This window comes from Octodon degus, unplaced genomic scaffold (genome assembly GCF_000260255.1).
Source record: "Octodon degus isolate 3935 unplaced genomic scaffold, OctDeg1.0 scaffold00156, whole genome shotgun sequence".
Taxonomy (NCBI): Eukaryota; Metazoa; Chordata; class Mammalia; order Rodentia; family Octodontidae; genus Octodon; species Octodon degus.
This window is the reverse complement of record NW_004524732.1, coordinates 3,746,356-3,757,272: the sequence shown is the minus strand read 5'-3', so window position 1 is coordinate 3,757,272 and position 10,917 is coordinate 3,746,356.

The window sequence follows — 10,917 nt, the reverse complement described above, 5'->3', positions numbered from 1 at the left end:
CTGGTCTTGAACTCTCAGTGATCATCCTGCCTCCTCCTCTTGTGTGCTGGGATTATGGGTGTGCACAACCACGCCAAGCTGAGACTGCCTCATTGGGAATTATGATAGCCTGATGCAGTGAAGAACCAGTTCTGCTGCAGAACAGAGAAGATAAGCCTTTGTGTGAGAAGCAGAAATGACAAGAGAAGTCACTGAAGTGGTGATCCGCATCCTGGACACAGGAGTGAGAAAGACATCAAACAGAGAAAAGGTTCTCCTCCCCTTGCCCTATGACCATCTGTTTATAAATCTGATTCACAAAGAGGGTGGTATGATGCCCTGAGCCCAGAGGAAACATGCTGCCTTCTTCCTGGTCCCTGCACATTGCTGTAGCAATCTTCCCTCTCAAGGGCCAGCATGGTTGGCACATGTGTTCTTCCCAGAGGAGCAATGGCAGGAAACCGGGCATGGTACCATCCCCTTGTTTCATCTTTCATGGGTACTCGGGTCACCAAAGGAGGAAAGGGGGAGGTGAGAGGTCAGGACCAGCAGCTTTCAGGAGGGCGCTCTTCATGCACAGTGCTGCCCCCTTCTGAGTTGTCAATTTTTGCCCCAATTCCTGTCCTCAACTTTATGCTGTGAAGTGGCCAGGGATAGGTGGCTCTCACAGGCCTTGGCCTTATTTTACAAAATGATGCAAGAATTTTCATATGAACCTCATTTGTAGTCACAGATAGAGCTGCCAGATTTAGCAATAGAAAGTACAGGATGCTCAATTACTTTTGAATGTAGATTATCAGTGATAGTTCTTTAGTAAAGCACACTGAGAATCTATGTGTACTGGAAAAACTCATGTTGCTTATATGTAATTCAAATGGAGGTGGCAGCCTACAATTTTTCTGGCAATCCTACTCATGGCAATCCTGGTACCCATGAGGTACCAGGCCACCCAGATTCCACCCTCCAGCCTGATGATGCTGGGGTTCTTGGGCTGATTACACAAGAAGAGGCTCTGTCGCTTGAAATTTTGAACAACCAACCGGATCAAGCTTCATGCTGCCCAGGGAAGTGCATCTGTATTCAGAGGGGAAGCCTGAAGCTAGCCCGGGAGGGCGAGCTGTGTTAAACTTTCTATGCAACTTGAAATATGTATTATTTTCTATGGGTATTACTTTCTTTAACTGGGAAATGGCTGAAGAAACTCAGTATGACCCCTGCTCTGTGCTGCGCCTGCTACTTTGTGTTCATTTCTAATTCTTTCAATAATGCTGCCAGCAAGGCATTGTGACCTTCAGTTTATAAATTTGCATTTTATATGACTCAGTGAAATGATGGTCCCCTACATAAGACCACGAGACAAACTCAAATTCATTTGCTTTCAAATCCTGGGATGTTTTCAGCTCATTGTGCTCCTTCTCTAAGGTTTTTTTAGGTTGCTCATATATGTGTGTTAGATTATTTGTGGGTTGACTGTTCACAACTAGGTAATCCAGGCCTACTATCCTTTCCTGTGTCCTCTCCACCCAATTCTTCTCCTCCTGCGAGACAATCAGTCAGTCAGGGGTTTTTATCTGTTCATCTTCTTTTTTCCATACAAGGTGATGTTCGAGACAAAGGTTTCCCCTTCTCCACTTCACAAATGCTGGAGAGAACCTTCTGTTTCTGTAAGACAGACAGGAGTCTTCAGGATTGCGTATTGTTCTTTTATGTGGATGTATGTACTGAAGTTGATTATACCAGTGATTTAGAGAAGTCTACCTCTTTCCTGGCATTTGTCACTTTCACAAATAATGCCACAATAAACAACTTTCTATATGCTTTTTACTTTTGTAGGCTACATAGATAGAAACACACTGATTGCCCAAAGGACAGGTACATGACTACTCTTTTAGAGAGACTGCTGAACTGCACTCCGTGGAGGCTGAAGCAGTCATGCCTGCCCACCTCTGCAAAGTGCGGATCACCTTTTGGTCCATGGGTTTATCATGCACCTCCTTAATCTCTGCCCACTTTATAGGTTAAAAAATGGTGCCTTATTATGGTTTTGATTTGAGTTTAACTTATAAATGGAACTGGAGAATCATGTGTTTGTGCCTTTTTTTATTTTTGTTTTTGGCACTGCCTGTCTGGATGGCCTGGAGCTCCAGAAATAACAATGTAACATAGATACATTCTCACATTTAGTTGGCTGGGCATTTGCTTATTAACTTGCAGAACCAGAGCATAGTTTCAGAAAATGTTCTCTTTGCTTGTTACTTGAATTTCAAATATTCCTAAGTTATATTTTAACTGTTCATTAGGATTTTTCTAATTCAAGGTGTTTTACTTTTATCCTGAAGTTTATGGCTTCAAAACTTAATGTCAAATTTAGACTTTCCTAATTCAAGATTCTACAATAAATTCTCCAAAGTGGTATTGAGGTATCCTGTATGTCTTAGTTACTCTTCTCTCGTTGCTGGGACAAATACCCGACACACAAAATGAAGGAAGGAAAGGTTTATTTAGCTCACAGTTACTGGAGGTTTCAGTCCATACTCAGCTGGGTCCAATGCAGAGCAGCACATAGCAGGGGGCAACTTTTCATGGCGGCGGCAAAGAGCAAGAGCGCAAGGGAAAGGGTAGCAGCAGCTCAAGCAGCTAGCTTCCCTTCCCACCTTACATTGTAATGCAAATTACCTGCCCCAGGGTAGGGCAAGTACTCACACCTATTTTTACTTCCCAGTACTTACCCAGCTATGGGTAATCCCAGCAGTACTAAGACCCATAATCCCAGCCTTGGATCACACATAATCCCAGTGGATCATGAGTTAACACAAACTCTACAAGTCCTTACCCCATGACTGCATGAGGCTTTGGGGGGACAACTAGACACAAACCATAACACTGTAATATGTTCATATTTTAAAAAGATTCAAATATCTCAACCCTTCAGAAGTTTATGGATTTCTCCTTGGCATCTCAAATATTTTATTTCAGATATATAATTTTCCCTTGACTCCTTGTGGTGCATTGCGTTGCTGTGTTGTTCTATATTATCTTCTCACCTCAGTTTCTAGAAGAGAGTTTTGCATCTTTTCTTCTTTCTCTGGGTGGCCTGCAGTGAGTGCCACCTGGGAAGGAGTTTTCACATCTTCCCACTGATGTCTACTTGGCAAATGGTTGCCAATATTTTTACAAAATGAGGTAATGTTATGCGTTGTTTTGTTTTAAGGAATATCATGAATATCTGACAACTTTGTTTCTTCTCTCTTCTACAAGAATACGATGTTTCAAAGAAAGATTTTTTCCTCAGCCTAAGTTCAACAGCTCCACGGTCACAAAAAAAAGCAGTGGGAATGGGACGTAAATGTTTACTGTTTTAAACTACTGAGACATTGGGATTGTTTTTACTTCAAAGCTAATTCACATCATTAATTTTATCAGTGCTTATCCCTTATACTATGAATTATATCACCCATCTAAAAAAGGAAACAAATGGGCCTTGTCATAAACTATAACTACATCAGGTCCCACACTACCAGCACCACTCAGGTCAAGGAGCAAAATGTTGCCAGCCCTGCAGAACGCAATTGGGCCTCTTTCCCGCTGTTAACAGCACAGTTGAGCCTCTGCCAAAACCCGCCATTGAAATCCTAGTACCTCAGGTGGGCTTTGGCTAGTCTGGCTGATGCTCTTATAGGAAGATGCAGCGATGACACAGACTTGTACAGAGCGAGTGTGTGAAGACACGGGGAGAACATGGGCCTCCGCGGGACAAGAAGAGAGGCCTAAGAACTCAACTCTACGCACACTGCAAATTTCTTACTTTTGGTCTAAGACTTCTAGATTCCAGAACTGGAAGAAATTCATTGTGTGTAACTTAAGCCATCTAGACGGGATACTTTGTTATGGCAGCCATAGTAAATTAATATGTTCATACTCATTTGAACTCTCCCACTAGTCCCAGCCTCTGTGCTTCCTCCCAGCACTCAGATTTACCTTGCTATTTGTTTTGAGCTTCACAGACATATAATTATCCACTACACTTGTGTGCATATGTATATGTATGTGTGTGTATGTTTCATTTCTTATGCTCAAAAAAAATTTTTTTTTTTTTGTATTTTTAGGGAAAGGTCTACAGGGTGTTTAGGGTCTCACTACTAGATCAGACTCCTAGTGATCCACCTGTTTATAGCCTCCCAAGAGCTGGGATTACAAGCACGTGCTGCCATGTACAGTCTCAATTGCCATCTCAGTGAACTCCAGGGGCGGGGCCAGCATGGCACCCGGGGGGATCAAACCCCCAGCCCCTGTGCCTGCTTGCAGGTGCTTTAATCCACTGAGCTAGTTGGCCAGCCCTTCAAAATTTTATCTGTGAATTAATCATATCCTTTGCTATAAAAACATTCTAATTGTACTACCTATTCTACTATTTATAGACTTGTGAGTTTGTTTCATCTTCAGACTATTATGAATAACATTGCGATGAATTCTTATATGTCCGTTTTAGTACTGACACACACATCTTTCTGGTAAGTATATACCACAAGGGAAGAACTAAGGGATCATAAGGTGCATGCGGATGCACTTTTAGTAGACATACCAAACATCCATTTTTTTCAAAGTGGTTTAGCATCATATATTCCCACCAATATTTCAGGTCTCCATTTTTTTATATTTTCCCAATATTATTTTTGTCATTCAAGAATATAAAATGGTTCCTCATTATGGTTTTGGTATGTATTTCTGTAATTATAAATAAAGTTGAATTTTTTTCATGTATTGATTTGGCATTACAATGTTCTCTTCTGAAACGTCTTGTTCTTCCAACATATACATATTTATGTTGGATTATTTGTTTTCAGATGTTCTTTGCATACTGAGAAAGCAAGTTCTTTGTTCACTGTATAAAGAATAAAACACTTATAAATGTATTTTTTCACTCTGTGAACATAGCAGCTTTTACTCTACCCTAAATTATATTCAAAAATCAGTTTCCGCATATCATACATCTAAGTGAAAAAAGACAAAATGATACAACTTTTAAAAGATAATATAGAAGAATATCTTTGTGAATTTGAATTAGTGAGAATCTGTTTACACAGGGTATAAAAATCAAGCCAGAAAATGTGATCATAAATTAAGATATTATCCATCCAGAAGCATCTTAATTATGCAAGTCCATGGAAGGATGATTATATTTAAGGCTATCTAAGTAAACATAAGGTAAATATTATTTTCTTTCTTTTGTATTTTAGGGAAGGGTTTACAGGGTGTTCAGGGTCTCATTACTAGATCAGACTCATAGTGATCTGCCACTTTGCAGCCTCCCAAGACCTTGGATTACAGGCGTGCTCCACCATGCCCAGTCTCAATTGTCATCTCAGAGTGACCCGGGGGCAGGGCTGGCATGACAGGTCTGGGGATCGAACCCCCGGCCCCTGCACCTGTTTGTAGGTGTTTTCATCCACTGAGCTATTTGGCTGGCCCTGTAAATATTATTTTCATAGATGGAAACTTAGGGGCGATATTTAAAGTCTATGCATCAAGAAATAATACTACAGATATTACTTAAAGATTTAAAGCACAGAAGCACATAGTAAACCACTATTCTGGGGACTAGGACTGGAGACAAGGGTGGATGAGGGGGGAAACAATGGAGAAGACAGTTGTTGGGTTTCAACACGATTTGTTAATTACATGCATGTGCTACTTTTTTTAAAATTAAGTTAACTGCTACCTTTTCGGTATACATAATGATCACATTCATCCTAGGGAATTTGTACCTGTAGATGATATAACTTGATTGTTTTTTGTCTCCATTCTCTTATTCTCTGTTCAGCTCCTGTTCTCCTTATTTACAAAAGCTTTGTTTCCATTTCTCATTTTCCTCTCTTCCCTTCCTTGGTTTCTGCCTCCTTAGTTCCTGTTTCCTTGAACATTTTCTTCCAGTTTCACAATATCTATTGTATGTTTTTTTATGAGCAGAATATATTTATTGAGAGAAAGAAAGCTCCTGTCCAAGAGAGGGACAGGAGGGGGGCCCAAGCAGGTAGTTCCCCTCTATTGTATGTTTTGGTCCTTATTTACACTTTTGGTTTCTTATATCAGAGAAATAATGTGGTGTTTACACATGCGTGTCTGATTTAGTTCACTTAATAAAATGGTCTCAAGGTGCATCCAGTTAGGTAGATGTGTCTCAAGCTTATCCTTTATTGGAAGAATAGTACTCTGATCTCTATCTATCTATCTATCTATCTATCTATCTATCTATCTATCTATCACAGCACTATCCATTTATCAGTTGATGGGCATTTGAGCTAGTTCCATGACTTAGCTATTACAAACTGTATCACTATAAACATGGGTGTGCATATATCGCTGTGGTATGATGGTATTAATTCTTTTGGGATGATACCAAGAAGAGGAATAGCAGAGTCAAATGGAACCTCTAGTCCTAACTTACAAAGGATTCTCCACGCTGCGTTCCACAGTGGTGGTACCAGGCTACACTCCCACCAGCAGTGCATAAGGGCTCCTTTTACCCCATTACACGGCAAGCATTTGATATTGGTTGATTTGCTGATACCAGTCATTCTCTCTGGGTGAGATGGAATCACAGTGCTGTTTTTAATTTTCATTTCTCAAATGACCAATGACCTTGAACATTTTTTCATATATTTATTTTCTGTTTCTACTGCATATCTTACTTCAAATTTTTCTTTTAAAAGTAACAGGTTTCTAACCACTTAGCTACATTCTCTTAATGAATAGAGTGATTTGTTCTAATGGTTTTTGTAGATAGGATATCATGTCCGCATCTTGTACAGCAATTAACCACTGGGAGGAATGTATGCAATATGTTAATTATTGAAACTGTCCTATTAATTTGATTTGAAGCTGTCTCATTGCTATTTGTTTATCAATAAAATTATGGGGAAAAAATAAAAGTAACAGGTTTCTTAAGCAGTGAACACAATACCTTTGTAGTAGAGGTGACTCATGCCTGCAACCTTCAACAACAAACTAAAAACCCTTTTAGGTCTTCTATGTACAGTAAAGCAATTGTTTATAAACATAATTCACTCTAGAAGCATGCTTATAAACTGCGTAACAAGGCATCTGTATATCAAAGCAAATTTCAGCATAAGAAATAATGGAACCTCAGATAATTCATTGTACAACCCTAAAATATACAAGTGAAAATGACTACAATACTATGCTATGCTAGGCTAGGCTATGTTACACTATAGAAAATATAAAATTTAAAGAAAAATAAATTAAAATTAAAATTAACCTATACTTACCTTTGAAAAACTTAGGGAGACAAGAGAGGGGAATGTTATTTTATGAGATGATTTTCACTTTCACTGACAGAATCCCTTCTAACTATTGACTCAATAGAATCTTTTTTTTTTTCAATTTGAGCAAGATTCTACCCAGTGACCCTTGTTTTTGCCTCTTTTTGACAATTTTTTCAAAAATTTGACATTGTGTTGCTGTTTAATAGATTCATTGCTCACACTGTTTATTTGTGTGCTACTTTTTCTACAAAATTTTGCTCTGCTCCCCACATATTACTTATCTCTGTAACCCCATTTGAAGTGAGGGTTTCCTCCAGCATTTTCCATTCCCTCCTCTGCCGATGAGATCTCTTGCTGGTAGGAGATGGGGAGAGAGAGAGAGAGAGAGAGAGAGAGAGAGAGAGAGAGAGAGAGAGAGAGAGAGGCACCATTGGCTTAGTTGCAATCATGTGATGTTTAGTGTGACATGATACTCATTTTAAGACATCGCTTGTTTATTATGTTAAAATTTATTACAAATGATTATTCATCTTGTAGAACACTTGCAGAACAAATTATGCACTTATAACCCAAGATTTTACTATATTTTATTATATAACAAAAACAAACATTTTCTATTCTAATTTATAATGCATTCATGTTAGCTTTCCTGGGAAATGAGCTTTTTTAAAAAAAGTACCTACACATTCACTGAAATCCTCAGGTAAACTGCACACTTAAGAAGGCCAGCAGGTTTATTCTTTGACTTCAAGTAGTCCCTGGACACCCTTGTGGACTCCCTGGGGTTGTAAGGATCCAGGTTGAGAAGGGTATTTCTAACTTGTTAATGCTGCCATTATGGCTAAACATGTTATGGCTTCCAGATGTTGCCTCTGCTTCAGTTGTCAGATAGTGAGTAATTGAAACAATATTCATTTTGCACTGAGAAGGTCTGGCTAAGTTCATCCCAGGACCTCCTTGAGCAAAACCACTTGAAGCCTCAATTATTGAGACACCCAACTACAACATGAACCTAAGAAATGCTGATTTTACCTCAGTGAAATTACTTTATGAGCTATCTAACACTTGCTGCCATAGCAGAAGCAGACAAACTTGAAGACAAATTTCCAAAATTTTAAGCATGGTGCTACAATGTATATTAAGGTCTTGGATATTTTTCTGTTTTCTTCTTGAAGTTCAGTATCAGTTCTTTGCAGAACATGAGGCTATATGTGAGGCAATAACAAAAGCAAAGTAGAATCTCTGTCAAGTGACATATAATTCACATTATAGCTTTGGTAAAGATGCCTTTGGCCGGGGCATGCTTGTGTATTCTTCTGGTTGTGTTACTTGGAGAAATTATTTTCTTTTTCTGGGCTTCAGTTTCTTTAACATGGGAATGTCAGGATTTCCTTCATGTGTGCTTTGGATTCATTGATGCTCAATATTATATACCTACTAGGATCTATTAATTACTTTTAAAAAGAATAGCAGAATTTTCATCTATTCATCTGTTGATAGATGTATAGGATGCTTGTAAGACTTGGCTACTATGAATCGTGCTGCTATAAACATGGGTCTGGATGTACCACTCTAACACGATGTCTTTATCTCTTTAAGGAATGTAACCAGATGGACAATACCTGGGGCAAATTCAAGTTATATTTTTAGTTGTTTTTTAAAATGTAATACTTATGCATAATGAATACTATTCTGCTATGAAGGATGAATTTGAACCATTTGTAATAAAATAGATCTTCTTGAAAATATAATGCTAAATGAAATAAATCAGACACATAATCTTGCATGTTGCATGGTCTCACCCCTATGACAAAACCAAACTATAGACGGACAGGAAAACAAGGAATGAAAAGGTGTCATTGTGTGCAGTGGAGTACTACTCTGCCATAAAGAAGAAGAATCTGGTTCATTTGCACAAAAATGGGTGCACCTTGAGACCAAAATTTTAAGTGAACTAAATCAGACACACACTAGCCCAGGTCCGGTGAGTGTGTGGGAGAGCTTCCAGCTACCCTGTGCCAGTGGGACAGACTACTCATCCCAACCCAGGCGCAGCATGGGTGAGACCCTCTTCTACCCCCTTAGGATGCCCCATGCCACTCCGCAGCACCTCCCCCACCCTGCCCGCCGAGTAGGAATTTCTGCTGCGTTCCAGGAACCCCCAGACCCAGTCCTAGCCCAGGCCCAGTGAGTATGTGGGAGAGCTTCCTCTGCCTGCTACTCCACCTTGTCCCCTCCAGGCTCAGCTCAGGCCTGACATACATACCTGGGGTGCAATGCTGCAGCAGCAATCCCTGCAGAGAGTGTAGAGGACAGAACCATCCAGCTATTCCAGGAGCAGAAAATCTTGCCACAGGGGCACAACAGGTTCACCCTTAAGGACAGCAGCAGGAAGAAGCTGAGCACAGCAGCCAGACCCAAGCCAGGCACAGCTGGATAAATCCAAACATTGTAGACCTGCAACTGAACTTCAGTACGGGCTAAGGTTATAACTACAACAAAGCTCAAAAGACAGTGCTACACAAAATGACGAGAAGGAACAAAATGCAACCTCAGAATGCAAGGCCACCCATAACAAATGCAGAAGACACTAACACATACCAAATTGGGAATCACACAGCTGAAAGCAATGAATCAATGGCTTCTGAAGTAAAGAAACAGATGCAGAAAGGTATAGAGGAACTCAGAATGGAAATTAAAAAAAATCCCTGAATTATTAGCACCTGCAGTAAAGAATCAAATGCAGAAACATATGGAGGAAACCCAGTGCCCACCCAGAACAAGTGCAGAGAACACTAGTTCAGCTCACATGCATGAATTAATAGTGTCGATAGTAAATAAGCAACAGCAGAAAGATATAGAGGTAATCAGAGCGCGAATCTTTTCTGAAATAAAAAAAGAACTCTCAGAACTCATAGCATCTGAAGTAAAGAAGCAACTACAGAAACATAGGGAGGAAAACAAATCTGAAAAAAACACTGCAGTAAAAGAATTTACAACTGCTTCTAAAGAAGACATTCATAAAAAAAATAGAGGAGATTAGAAAAATGACGGATTCCTTGAATGAGCAATACAGGAAAGATATAGATCGCATGAAGCAGAGTCAAAGAGATATAGAAGAAATTAAAATCTCAATCACAAGCTTGCAAAACTGTTTAAGTGAATGTGAAGATGGACTTTCAGATCTTGAAGATGCTGGTGCAGCTAGTGAAAAGGTAAGCAAGGATCTCTTAAAAACAATGAGGATGCAGGAAAGAATAATTCATCACCTGCAAGATGATGCAAAGATGAACAATGTGAGACTAATAGGCATCAGTGAAAAATGGAGTCAATACAAATGACATTAAAAAAATATGGGCAGAAGTAATAGCAGAAAACTTCCCAAATATGAGGAAAAAATCTGACATTCAGGTAAATGAAGCATACAGAACGCCAAGGAACCTCAACCCAATGAAAAAAACACTGAGACATATAATAGTCAAGATCCCAGAAATTCAGCACAAGAATAATATACTGAAAGCCACAAGAGAAAAGAAGCAGATCACATTCAAAGGAAAACTCATCAGAATTATGGCCAACTTCTCTTCACAATCCATGTAGGCAAGAAGAGCATGGAGCAGAGTACTTCAGGTCCTCTATGAAAACAAATTCCAGC